This window comes from Nycticebus coucang, chromosome 10, assembly GCF_027406575.1.
Source record: "Nycticebus coucang isolate mNycCou1 chromosome 10, mNycCou1.pri, whole genome shotgun sequence".
NCBI classification, from domain to species: domain Eukaryota; kingdom Metazoa; phylum Chordata; class Mammalia; order Primates; family Lorisidae; genus Nycticebus; species Nycticebus coucang.
This window is the reverse complement of record NC_069789.1, coordinates 33,376,648-33,391,322: the sequence shown is the minus strand read 5'-3', so window position 1 is coordinate 33,391,322 and position 14,675 is coordinate 33,376,648. Positions and strand designations below refer to the sequence as shown.

Sequence of the window (14,675 nt, the reverse complement as noted above, 5' to 3'; positions counted from 1 at the left end):
AAAGAAACCATTAAGACCTGAATGAGAATTTCCCAGTAAATGGTATAACTATAACACTGTATCCTACTGTGCCTAATTCTTATACTTCGCTGTTTCTGCTGCCAGCAGAAGTCAAGTAGTTCACTTGCCTAGAGTTTTAAAAATGCCTTTTTTAGTATAAGGCTGGCGCTGGAAAACCAGAGGCTGTTTACTTTCCAGTGGGAGAGACAAGACATGGGAACTGTGATCCAGTACACATGAACCAAGGTGCCACAGGAGTTGAAAAACTCACCCACAGTTTTTGGAGAAGCGCTGGCTCATGACCCCCAGAAATTCCCAGCTGAGGAATTAATGTGTGGTGTGTGCTGTTTCAGTGTATCAAGGACACCGGGAGGCTGCACCTGAGGCACAGACTGTCTTTTATGACATCTAGAGTTAGGTATGTGGCTATAAAGTGTCTAAGCAGAAGGCCCAGATCTGCCAGCAGCTAGTACATTATCTAGGATTTACTATCCAGCAGGGGGAGAGGAATCTAGGCATGGAACGGAAGCAAGTCATTAATCACCTCCCCACCCCCACTAGCTGAAAACAAGTTCAGGATTTCTTAGGCGCGGTAGGCTTCTGCCGCCTTTGGATTCCCAACTTTGCCATCTTGGCCAAACACTTGTATGAGACAACTAAAGGAAAGGAGCGAGAGACCTTAGAAGGAGGAGGAGAACGAGAATGTGCCTTCTCCCAAATGACTGCACCTGCACTGGGGCTGCAAGACTTGGCCACATCCTTCACTCTGTATGTCTGAGAGAGAGAAAAGATGGCTGTAAGTGTGTTAACCCAGCTGTTTGGGTCCTGGCCAAGACCTGTAGCTTACCTCTCTAAGCAGTTGATGGAGTGGGCTGTAGCCGCTACTGTTCTCTTTGTGCAAGAAACTGATGAGCTAACTCTAGGGCAAAATCTCAGAGTGAAAGTAATCCATGCTGTGGTCACTTTAATGGACACTAAAGGACATTTCTGCAAGATTAACTAAGTACCAAAGCTTAATGTGTGGCAATTGATGCATAACAATAGAAGCATGTAACACCCTGAACCCAGCCACACTCCTTCCAGTCAATGGAAGAGAGACTGAGCATGACTGTATGGAACTTATAAATAATGTGTATCCTAGCAGATCTGACTCACGTGACCAGCCTTGGACAGATTCACACTGGGGCTTAAATGTAGACAGAGGCAGTTATGTGATGGTGCAGGGTGAGTGGCGGGCTGGGTATGCAGTGGATACCTTAACAGAGACTGTAGAGGCTAAGCCCCTACCCCAAGGAACATTGGCTCAGAATTCTGAGTTAATTGCCTTTACTCCAGCCTTAGAACTAAGTCAAGGGAAAAGTGTGAATATCTATATAGACTACAGGTATGCTTTTCTGACTCTCCAAGTACATAGGGCATTATACAAGGAGAAGGGACTATTAAATTCTGGGGGGAAAGATGCTAATTATTAGCAGGAGATACTTCAGTTGCTAGAAGCAGTATGGAAACCCCAGAAAGTGGCAGTGATGCACTGTTGTGGACATTAACAAGATGCTTCCCACCATCACTAAAAGGAACACTAGGGTCAGTTTTGTTGTTTTTTTTTTTTTTTTTTTTTTTTTTGCAAAGATGCAAAAAATGCTGCATCCAAGCTGTAACAGGTGTCATGAGTAACTCCACTCATCCCATGGGTTCTGGAACTCTCACCTATCTATTTCTGGGGGAAAAAAGAAATAGTTGATAGTGGAGACAAGCCAGAAAATGGAGGGAGGATGGATAAAGATGCCAGATGGACAAGTAACAGTCCCCCAGCTTCTAGGAACCATTGAAGTGGCAGAAATGCATGAGAGCATTCATTTGGGACAGGAGTCTTTGGTGAAGTTGCTGGGCTGGCACTTCTACATGTGGCAGCCCTGGCCAAACTGTCAGTCAACAGTGTGTCACCTGCAACCAGTTCAACATGTGCCAAGGACTGATGGTATCCCCAGGAATCCAGTCATGTGGAGCAATGCCCTTTGAGGACTTCCAGGTAGATTTTACCGAAATGTCCAGCTATAAAAGTACTTGGTGGTGATGGTCTGCACATACTTGGAATACATAAAAGCCTTCCCCACCAAAATAAAGAGGACTCCTGAAGTAATAAAAGTGTTGCCCAGAGAAATCCCATGGTTTAGGTTGCCACTGTGGTTTACATTTGACAATGAACTAGCCTTCATAACAGAAGTAGTGCAAATAATAGCTAAAGCTTTGGGTATCACTTGGAAACTATATGTAACTTATAAGCCTTGAAGCTTGGACAAGGTAAAGTGTATGAACAGGGCCATACAAACAGGAATCAGTAAACTCCGCCAGGAAGCAAAGCTTAATTGGATACAGGCCCTGCCGCTGGTGTTATTAAAAGAAGCCTCTGTCAATCCTCTGCAATATAGCAGGGACTCCTAAAAGAACTGGGAGAGACTGAATTGAATAGACAAAAGCCCTAAAAAGAGTAGCAAGGAAGATCTCCACTTGGGTAACTAACCGTATTCCATTCAGTCTTTTGTGTCTGTACATCCTTTCTCTCTGGAGGATCAAGGAGACCAAGTCTAGGTCCAGGATCAGAACCCAGTCCCCCTCAAACCAAGGTAGAAAGAACTTTGCACCATCATCCTGACCACACTCACGGCAGTGTACATAGAAAGAATCCTCACCTGGAGTCATCACAGCTAACTGAATAGAGCCTCATTGCCCCTTGGGAAGTAAAGGTAACCTTTAAAGACAGTCAACATGCCCTGCTCCAGCTGCATCCTGGGAGCTGGCTGGTCAATGCACGGCTGAACCCTGAGGAAACTCCTCAAGGGACTTGTCTTAATTGGACTTTGGACTTTGGGAAAGCGGGGGGAGGGATGTCACACAGGGAAAAGTAAAAACTAGTATGTATATTAGCTCACCACCATGATACTATTAAGGCCTGAGTAGAGAACACAGGAGGAGTCACAGTCCCTAAAATCTAAGTACTGAAAAGTGATTAATATTGGCACCTGCAGAAGCAAGCTGATATTGAGACCCCAAATTAAAATACAAGGGAGTCTCAAAGGGGGGGGGTGGGAATGAGAGAGGATACCTGAGAAGGATGAGGTCTAGGAGAATAGGTCTTCTCAAGGAGACCACAAGGACACACCTGCAGGGTCCTCTCCATGGGGACTCAGCTCTTGGGAATTTGTAAACTTAACTTGCTGGAACTTGGAAATTTCCACTTCTGTGAAATCTTGTAGTTCTGTGGAAGCTGGAATAGCATCTCCTCCTTGATTCAAACTGTCCAATGAGAAAGATATCTGTGGGTTGGAACTTTTGACTGGAGATAAAAAGGGAAAGACCAAGCCAGTCAAGGAGCATGGGCATTTGGAGTTCTTCTATGCCACAAGCTCCCAGCCAGTGAATAAAGCCCTTCCTCTTATAACCATGGTGTTTGGGTGCTCTTTCTCTCCTTTGAGCTTCATCTTCCTGCGACAAAACAACTGGGCCATTTCAACATTTTCCATATTTCATTTATACCTTGCTTCATTTAAGAGTGAATTTGAGGTGGTTTGGTTGGGGGAGGGGGGATGTTTGCTTGTTTTGTAAAGACTAGCTCTTGCTACGTTGCCCAGGCTGGTCTTGAACACCTGGCCTCAGACAATCCATTTTCCTCATCCTTCCAAAGTGCTGAGGCCAGTTGAGATGTTTTGGTTTGATTCCTGAACACTTCCCGTTCCAGTTAGAAGACAGACTAATGTTAGGTGGTCACGAATGCTGCTGCATGTTCTTAATCAATTGGTGAATATTATGGTGGCACCTGAGTATACCTCCATTTATGCTCTATAATAGACTTAACTAACAGAAATAGTAGGGCTATTATCTTTTTAATTAATTTATTTATTTTGGCACTATGGGGCACATTGTGACTTTGAAATGAACCAAAAAGATTTGGGCATCTAAAAAAAGAAAAATAGGTGTTGTCTAGCACACCCTTCTGAGTTATGTGATTCCATGGGCACTCTGTGCTTTTCTTGTCTCTGAGTTGTCTCACAACCCTATAAACTGTAGATAATTGATATCAATGTAAATGAGACTTGTATAGACATGCAAATAAATTTTGTCCAGTGGAAGTACAAATGATCCCCACCCCCTTTTCCTTTGGAAAAAGGCAGTTCTGTATCTATTTAGCAAGCTCATTTGCACATTCATGATTGTATAGATAGTCTGATCTCCAGATTCTCCCTTGAAGTGGTGGTAATATTTTACTTTTTCCTTCATTAATTAATAGGTTACATAAAGTCTTTGCAAGTATTCCTTTTATATCTGTATAAAAGTCACAATTTTTTAAAAAAAATTATCCTCTAGCAGTATTTTAAATAATAAACCACAATAGGATTTTCCTAAGAGAAAGTGCAGAGAAATTAAATCAGGGTGAATGTTAGAATTGTCTTCTGTATAGCCAGCCCTATGCCAGAGGCAAGAACAAAGGAAGCTCAAGACCCAGCCTCTGGCCCTGAGGAGCTCTTCATGTGCTCTGGGAGAGGAGACCTTCAAGGACAGCACATTTATGAGGCTCTTTCACATCGGTCTCCTCCTGGTTCTGCTGACCTTTCTCTTGCATGCTGCCCTTTCTCACAGTCTTCTCAGCTATGCCACTAGTTTTGACTTCTGTTTACATGTAAAATTCTCTACTATCTCCAGCTTCTCTCTTCCTCACTAGACCCTTGTAATTTAGCACACACTTGTAGTATTTTGCTTTGATGTCCCACTGGTGCCTCAAACTCAGCATGTTCAAAAGTTGATTCATTATATTTCCCTCAATGTTACCAGATAAAGAGGGTCCAGCAGCCTGTGGCTGTCAGTCAATATGCAAAGACAGGGATAGGGCTACCAAATTTTATTTGTCAGAAGGCCAGCAATTCTGGAGAACAGCAAGAGTAGCCTCTCCAATGTTGCAGGAAGATGAGGCCCAAAGGAGAGAAAGAGAACCCAAACACCATATTTAAAAGAGGAAACGCTTTATTTCATCTGGTGGAGCTATGAAACAGAAGAATTCAAAACAGCTGTGCTCTCTGACTGGCTCAATCTTCTCCTTTGTGTCCCCAGTCAAAAAGTTCCAGCCCATGGGTAACTTTCTCATTGGTTAGTTTCAATCAAGCCAAAGGAGCGGGCTGGGGCTTTTACAGAACCATGGGCTTTTACAGAAGCAGAAGTTCCCAGGTCCCAGGAAGTTAAGTATACAAATTCCTAAGAGCTGAGTCACCAGGGTAGGACTTTACAGGTGTATCCTTGGGATCTCTTTGAGAAGACCTCTGTTCTCTTAGACCTTTTTCTGGGTATCCTCTTTCACCAAGACTATTCTATTTTTCCATTTCCAAAATCACAGTTTCATACATAGAAGTTCAAAGCAAAGACCACATTAACCCTTATTTTAAGTAATAAAACAGCACAACTCAGTGACTATTATATAAAGGCCTTCTTATTCACCTTCATTTTGTTTCTTGATTAATGGTTCCCTCACATGCCAGCAGCATATGCCAAAAACCCAGGAATCTATCACACAACTAAGCCAACCTATTGCACTTTAAAATATGTAACCACAAACCTCCAAATGGTATAGGGGCAGAAAGGGGTGATTCCTTTCCACCCTGTCATAATGGATCATGGCTGACACCCCTATAGGAAAAGGCAGGCTAACAAAATAAAAATATAATAGATTTATTATTAATATTTGCACACGTGCATGGTAGTCATGAAAACTCAAAAACAGGGCCAAATGGTTTACGTTTACACACTCTCTTCTTAGGGAGGGGGGAGAAGAGAGTGTAGGAGTAGATGATTCACAGGGGAAATGAAGGCAGCACCGTGGAGACAGAAGTTAACTTGTAAAGATTCTCTTTGGAATTTGATTAAGCCCAGGAGGCAGGCATTGTCTTGTTAAAAGTCTGTCTGGGCAAGTGGTTGCATTCCTCAACTGGCCAGGAGGCAATTGTGTTCCTCTTTGGGGACAAGGGAACTTTGGGAGAGATGGAGGACTGTGGGTTGTCAAACTCACTTGAGGCTGAGTTTCAGTTGAGCCTGTCTCAGTGCCACATTTCAGGAATTAGTTTCCTGGCCCCTAACTGAAAACCCAACACTAACTGAAAACCCCCTTCTCTCTCCAGTGAGAGAGCATCACTGGAAGAGGATGGCTAGCTCAGAGTGAGTGTTTTCCCTCTGATAAAGATGATGAGCTCACAGCTGCAACCTGTTTCAGCTCCCCTGCATACCTCTTCCCTGCAACCTCCCCTTCATTCTCAGCTGAGGCCCCAGTGTCACACTTTATTGAGAAAATAAAAGAAAATTGGATAGGAATTCCTTTATATTCCTACCATCAAATAAAATCTGTAAAAGAAAAAAGATCTAAACTCTATAAAATAATTCAAAGAGGTTTAGTCTGAGCCAAATATGTGTGACCATGGCCCAGAGGGTGAAGGGGTCATGGCAAAACTTGCCCTTTTCCCTTATGTTGGTTTGCTGAAAACCACAGATATGGTAGACTAATAAATACCATGTGCATGGGGGTAGGGGGAGGACCATAAGAATGATTTCCCAAAGTCTCAGTGATGGTCAGTGGCTTTTAAAGATGGTTTTTAGAAGGGAAGGGGAAGAGTACGAAAAATATACATGCAGCATTTTGGTTGCTAGAGGGAATGAGAGTAGCAAGTGGTTGCTAGGGGTGTGTGTGTAGATGGGTGGAAACAGATTGATTTGCAGATTAACCTGAGACAGTTCTGCTTCAAATGACTTTAGGGCCAGGTCTATTGTAAGCAATAAGGAAGTCAGCAGCCTTTTTTGATTCTAAATCAGGTTACTCAGGTTTTATAGAGGAGAGGCCAGTACTTTCTGATCAAAAATGGCCTTTTAACCTAAAATATTCTTTATATCAAGGAATCATATTTTGGGGTGAAATTTTGTTAGCTCCCTCAGAGCCACTCCTAAGAAGCCTTGATCAAGTGGTCTCTCTGTGGTTGGGATGTTGCGGGAAGATGAGGCCCAAAGGAGAGAAAGAGCACCCAAACACCATGGTTATAAGAGGAAGGGCTTTATTCACTGGCTGGGAGCTTGTGGCATAGAAGAACTCCAAATGCCCATGCTCCTTGACTGGCTTGGTCTTTCCCTTTTTATCTCCAGTCAAAAGTTCCAACCCACAGATATCTTTCTCATTGGACAGTTTGAATCAAGTAGGAGATGCTATTCCAGCTTCCACAGAACTACAAGATTTCACAGAAGTGGAAATTTCCAAGTTCCAGCAAGTTAAGTTTACAAATTCCCAAGAGCTGAGTCCCCATGGAGAGGACCCTGCAGGTGTGTCCTTGTGGTCTCCTTGAGAAGACCTATTCTCCTAGACCTCATCCTTCTCAGGTATCCTCTCTCATTCCCACCCCCCCTTTGAGACTCCCTTATATTTTAATTTGGGGTCTCAATATCAGCTTGCTTCTGCAGGTGCCAATATTAATCACTTTTCAGTACTTAGATTTTAGGGACTGTGACTCCTCTTGTGTTCTCTACTCAGGCCTTAATAGTATAATGGTGATGAGCTAATATACATACGAGTAACAGTCCCCCAGCTTCTAGGAGCCACTGTAGTGACAGAAATGCATGAGAGCACTCATTTGGGACAGGAGTCTTTGGTGAAGTTGCTGGACTGGCACTTCTACATCTTCCACCTGGCAGCCCTGGCCAAACTCAGTCAACGTGCGCCACAGACTGATGGTATCCCCAGGAATCCAGTCATGTGGAGCAATGCCCTTTGAGGACTTCCAGGTAGATTTTACCAAAATGTCCAGGTGTAAAAGTACTTGGTGGTAATGATCTTCACATACTTGGAATACATAAAAGCCTTCCTCACCAAAATAAAGAGGTGGGAGGAGCAAACCCCACCTATTGTTACTCATCTCAGTCATTCTCCAAGCACTCACATACACCCAATTCCAACCCATTTCTTAACCTGGGCAGCTTCAATTTCCCACTGGAACTGCCACCTAGCTATAGGAAGCAAACCAACACTCCCCTAGGCCCTGTGAAGGGAGGTCCAACCACACCCTTGGAGTTCTATCAGTCACACCACATCCACACACTCTCATACACCTCTCAACAGACCTGCTGGAGATCTAACACCCCAGGGATTGGTCAGACCCCCGCTTCCACCCAAATGGTGGAAACCCCAGATTGATCATACCTTGCCTTGAGATGTCTCCCTGTGTAGGTATCTGTTCCAGCAAGCCAGCTCCTCCTGGCGTTTGATTCCTTGAAGACCCACTGAGGGGGTCCTTTCTCTACCAGGTCGAGGTGTCCACACAGGGAGGCCAAACTGCCTCCCTGGTGCACTCAGTGGTTCATGTATCTCAGGCTGATCAGGGCCCCCCACGTGTGTGTCCAGAGTATTGGCAGCAACTACCAGGTGCATGTTCTGTCCAACGGGGATCTTGCTTCCCAGTCAGGGAACCAAAAATGTTTCAGAAGATGAGGCCCCATGGAGAGAAAGAACTCCCAAGCAGCATGTTAATAAGAGGAAGGGCTTTATTGCCCCGTCAGGAGCTTATGGCATAGAAGAATTCCAAATGGCCATGCTCCCCAACTGGGTTGGTCTTTCCATTTTTGTCTCCAGTCAGAAAGTTCCAACCCACAGGTGCCCTTCTCATTGGCCAGTTTGAATCAAGTAGGAGATGCTATTTCAGCCCCCACAGAACTACAGGATTTCACAGAAGTGGAAATTTATAAGTTCCAGGAAGTTAAGTTTACAAATTTCCAAGAGCTGAGTCACCATGGAGAGGACCCTGCAGGTGTATCCTTGTGGTCTCCTTGAGACCTGTTCTCCTAGACCTCACCCTTCTTTGGCATCCTCTCTCAGGGTTACAGCTTGGTTTTAAACATTTCAGGGAGACAGGAATTATAAATCAATATGTGGAAGGCATATATTGGTTAGGACTAAAAAGGTGGGACTTCTCAAAGTAGGGGATTATAGGTTATAGGGCAGGTTTAAAGATTCTTCAATTTCTAATTGGTTAAAGAAATGAGGCTTTGCCTAAAGGCTTGGAATGTTTTAAGTTAAGGAAGTCTGTTAGTCAGAGACAAGCCAGGGAACATGTACCAGACATATACCCAGATTCAAGTTATATGTTAGATAAATTGATGACCTGCGAGTGTGGGCTAAGCAGCCTGTAAATGAGTAACAAAGGGCATCCCCAAGAAGGGAGAAGGTTATGATTGAGAGCACATATAGTGAGAATAAGATGAAGTTGGCTATGGCCAACATGACACAGCTAATCTGATCGGTTAGGTCCTACCAGACCTTCATCCCGTCTCCCATTCTCAGTGTTTTGTTAATTTAGCTTCTACCCTCTAGATGCCCATCTTGAATAATTTAGAAAGACTGATTTAGAAAATTGACTTTTGAATCGGAAATGTTGTAATACATTGTCTCTGAGTAGCGCTTTCTGTAATTTAAAATAAGGGTTAATGTGGTCTTTGCTTTGAACCTTTATGTATAAAACCATGATTTTGGAAATGGAAGAAGAAGCTACTTTCACTGTTCTCCAGAATTTCTGGTCTTCTAACAAATAAAGTTTGGTGGTCCTATCCCTGACTCTGCATACTGGCTGATAGTGACAGGCAGCCGGACCCTCTTTGTCTGGTAACATGATAAGGCTTGTTTGACCTGATTTTCTCGGCCAGCAACTTAGCTTTAGGTTATTTCTGGGGTCCTCTTGGCCAAGAGGGGGTCCAGTCATTCAGTTGGGGGACTAAGATTTTATTTTAGTTCACAGATCTATACTACATCTGTGTCCATTTATTTTCATTTTTATCATTTGTCAGCACATATTTATTAAGCACCTACTCTGTGCTAGGCACTGCTTCAAGAGTTAGAAATTCAGTGGTGAACAACTAAATTAAAAGAGTCCCTGTTGTAACGGATGTAAGGGCTTACAAAAGGGCAAAATGTATTATAAGTTGTCTTTTTAAACCACACACACACACACACACACACACACACACACTTTTCTTTAGAAATTAAAACCTACATTCCTACACAAGGCCAGTGGTCAGAGGGGACAGGGAATGTTCTTTGTTCTTTGAACCACAGCTGGGCAGAGATTGTCTTTACCAGAGATACTGTTGTGCCCAAGTCACGGGGTACCCCTCATAAATCACCCAAAAACCAAGTCTGATGCAAAAGCAAGAGGTGGTTTATTTACAAACCTGGGCCTGGGCTTCTCCATTCCTGTCACAGCAGGAGAGCAGAGAAGCCCAGACCACAGAGGAAAGAGCTGTTTTGAGGATCCAGAAAGGAAAAAGGGAGCGGGGATAGGGGCTTAGGGACCTAAACAATGTTTGAGTTGGGCTGATTGCTTAGGGGAAAGATTTACTACTACTGGGGCCGAGGGTGGGTGCCGTTATCGCTCGGGGCAGACATACTGGAAGCTGGGGGTCGGGGAGGAAGCAGGTTGCCTATCACCTTTGGTATGCATCTGCAAATTGAAGGCTGTGGGGCAAAGTGGGGTGAGTGAAGGCTGTGAGACAAAATGGAGTTAGTTTTAACAAAATGGAGTTAACTTGATCCTTTCATGGGTCTTCAGCAGGTTCGACAGTTCCTAGCTCTATGCTATTGCCAGTGAATCCAGGGCTGAGGGGAGAATACTGTGCCCATAAAACCATTATTTGAACTGCATTGATCCTGGATCAGATGAGGGCTAGTAACTTGTTAATTATGCAGGGACCGAAAGTTAACAGTAGTAATAGGATTACAAGTGGGCCTGCTATAGTCGAAATTAAGGTTGTGAGCCAGGAGGATTTACTGAACACAGATTTATACCAGCTCTGGGACTATTCCCGTTTGAGTTTCCTCAGGCTTCAGCCATGCATTGACCCGCCAGCTCCCAGTATGTGGCTGGAGCAGGGCATGTTGGATGTCAGGATGATGGTGTAAAGTTCTTTTTACCTTGGTTTCAGGGGGACCAGGTTCTTATTCTAGACTTAGACTTGGTCCTCTTGATCTTCCAGAAAGACAAGAGGTACAGACACAAAAGACTGGAAGTCCTCAAAGGGCGTTGCTCTATACGACTGGATTCCTGGGGGTACCACTGATCCTTGGCATGCATTGAACTGGCTGCCGGTGACACACTGTAGACTGACAGTTTTGGCCAGGGCTGCCAGGTGGGAGATGTAGAAGTACTGGCCCAGCATCTTCATCGAATACTCCTGTCACTACGGTGGCTCCTAGAATCTGGGAGACTGCTACTCGTCCATCTGGCATCTTTATTTATCCTCTCTCTGTTTCCTGGATCCTCTCCGCTGCTAACTATTCCTTTTCCTCCTGGGAGTAGATAGGGGTGAGCTCCAGAACCCATGGGATGAGGGGAGCTACTCGTGACACCTGGTAAGGCTGGGATGCAGCCCTTTTTGCCTCAGTACTAACCCTAGTGTTCGCTTTAGCAATGGTGGAAGCATTTCTTTGATGTCCACAACAAGTGCATAACTGCTACTTTCTGGGGTTTCTATACTGCCTCTAACAACTGAAGTTATCTCCTGCTGATATTTAATGTCTTTTTCCCCCCCAGAATTTAATAGTCCCTTCTCCTTGTACAAGTCCTTTGTACTTGGAGAGTCAGAAAAGCATTTAAATTTTTCCCTTGACTTAATTCTAAGGTTCCAGTCAAGGCAATTAACTCAGCCTTCTGAGTCAATGTCCCTTGAGGGAGGGGCTTAGCCTCCATAGTCTCTGTTAAGGTGACTACTGCATACCCAGCCCGCTGCTCACCTTGCGCTGTCATGTAACTGCTTCCATCTACATACAAATTCTAGTCTGCATCTGTCCAGGGCTGGTCACACAAGTCAGGTCTGTTAGAGTACACATTATCTATAACTTCTGTGCAGTCATGCTTAGTCTTTCTTCCACTGACTGGAAGGTGCGTGGCTTGGTTCAGAGTGTTGCATTAGAGAGCCAAAAATGTCCTTTAGTGTCCATTAAATTGACCACAGAGTGCAGTACTTTCACTCTGAGACCCTGCCCTAGAGTCAGCTTATCGGCTTCTTGCACAGGAGAGCAGTAGCGGCTAGGGCCCGTAAACAGGGTGGCTATCCTCTTGCCACTTCATCCAACTGCTTAGAGAGGTAGGATACAGGCCTTCACCAGGACTCAACTAGCTGGGTTAACACACCCCCAGCCATTTTATTTTTCTCTGAGACATATAGAGTAAAGGGCTTGGCCGAGTCTGGCAGTTTTAATGCAGGTGCAGATAACAGCCTCATCTTTAGCTAGGAGAAGGCATGTTCTTGTTTTCCTTCCCACTCCAAGGGCTCTTGCTCCTCTATTTTAGTTGCCTCATACAAGGGCTTAGCTAAGACGGCAAAGTTGGGGATCTAAAGACAACAGAAGCCAACCGGGCCTAAGAATTCCTGAACCTGCTTTCGGCTCTTGGAGGTGGAGAGGCGATTAATGACCTGCCTTTGTTTCATGCCTAGATATCTCTACCCCTGCTGGATAGTAAATCTTAGATAATGGACTTGCTTCTGAAAGACCTGGGCCTTCCGCTTAGACATTTTATAGCCACATACTTCTAGATGTCATAAAAGACAGTCCATGCCCCGGGGGCAGCCCTCCTGGGTACGGTGTCCTGAAAGGAGGTCATTGACATATTGGAACAGCACACATTCTGATTCCTCAGTCAGGAATTTCTGGAGGTTACAAGCCAGTGCTTCTTCAAATATCGTGGGTGCTTTGAACCCCTGTGGCAACCTGGTCCATGTGTACTATTTTTATGTCTGGTCTCTCTCACTGGAAAGCAAACAGCTTCTGGCTTCTTAGAGCCAGCCTTACACTGAAAATGGCCTCTTTTAAGTTCAGACAAGTGGGACACTTGGCTTCTGCTGGCAGCAGATTCAGCAGAGTAGAATGCAGTGTTTTTTGTTTTTTGTTTTTTGTAGAGACAGAGTCTCACTTTATGGCCCTCGGTAGTGTGCCGTGGCCTCACACAGCTCACAGCAACCTCCAACTCCTGGGCTTAAGCGATTCTCTTGCCTCAGCCTCCCGAGCAGAGAATGCAGTGTTTATAGCTATATCATTTACTAAGAAATTCTAGATAACATTTAATACTGCACAAGTTTTCCAATGTAGCCAACAGGTAATTTTTGTTGATTCTTAAGGTTTCAAAGTAAATATAATTATTACATATAATTCTATGTTCTTTGACCAGTCTCTTAGTCCTATTTAATAGATCAATTTAGTAAAATAGTTATATCTCATTTTAGAGTTGACAGTACAGACAAGGCTGGGATTTAAGACAGGTAGGCCACAGCCTTTTTTCCTCCTTTTAAACTATTTTTCTCTCTCCTATTTCTCTTTATTAAAGGCAAATTATAGTAGAACTAACTTATTTGTCAAAATAAACTGTAGTTTCAATATATGGGGTCTGATTATTTGCATAAAGTGCAGTAAGAATCATTAATTATTAGCCATCTAGGCTCTTCTTTCTTTTAAAATTGGCTTTGCTGGAACCTTTTATAAGGAATCTCAGGCTGGACTTTTTGAAAGCCTTTCAGAGCCCAGGTTTCATCTGTGCCATTAGATACCTGTATGCATTGGGTAAATCCCTCTTCTCTTGAGGTCCCCAAGCACATTTCAATTCCCGGACCTGTCAGCAAGCGACCTTCGTTACTTACCACAGATAAGGAAATGTTACTGATGGGTATCTGGCCAGTTTTCTAAAGGGCTTTTTTTTTTATTGGCCTTATAAAGTCAACCTTAATTCTTTAATGCAGTCTGGACACCTCTGGAAATGTTATTCCAGCCAAAGCCTTGGTAAAATGACCAGTGCTTTCATCATGTCTTATAAAACAAAAGATTCTTATTGAACTTATACAAATAACTGTATTGTCAGAAATTAAGAATACTTACAAATGGCTTTCAAATTCTGGAGAAATCAAGGAGGAAGAAAAAAATACATGTTTCAAACTCTGCTCATAAGTACATACATTGCTTGAAAAGCTACAAATAGCTCAAAAGACAAAAAATTATTTTCTTGATTTCTGGAAAACAGAACACAGAAATAATCAACAATATTTCGAACAAAAAGCCATTACAAACTAGTCCAGTTCCATGTAACTGATTTCTGTTCTTTGTGAAGTTAAGTTAGCAATACTTATAGACATGTTATCTTTCTTTTTTTTTTCTATTTACAATTTAATAAAAATATGGAACGCTTCACGAATTTGTGTGTCATCCTTGCGCAGGGGCCATGCTAATCTTCTCTGTATTGTTCCAATTTTAGTATATGTGCTGCCGAAGTGAGCACGACATGCTATTTTTCTAATGAAAGTTCTAAAACTCTGCTTTTAGTCCAAAGGTATTCAATTTTTAAAGACATCAGTAATTTGAATTCGAGAGAATTCGTCAGCCTCTCTTAATATTTCTTTTTAGGATAAACTTTGGACTCAGCCAGTTACATAAAATAGACCTTTTTTTAGATGAATTAAAATTATTACAGACAATATATGTTAGGACAGATCAATGCTTTATAATATTGGAACATATATGACCATAATTCACACAAAATTAATCACTATTTCATATTCGACAATGTTTCTTTATTTTTTTAACAATTTGTTTTCTCATGACTTTCAGTGGTCTTAATGTTTTA

The 14,675-nt window shown here is 43.1% G+C and overlaps 1 non-coding gene across 1 annotated transcript; it reads right to left on the bottom strand.

Moving 5' to 3' along the window:
- Positions 1 to 14,223: 14,223 nt before the first annotated feature.
- LOC128597781 (U6 spliceosomal RNA) lies at positions 14,224 to 14,330 on the bottom strand. The gene has a single exon (XR_008383341.1). It is a non-coding gene; the product is annotated as a U6 spliceosomal RNA (small nuclear RNA).
- Between the last annotated feature and the right edge of the window lie 345 nt (positions 14,331 to 14,675).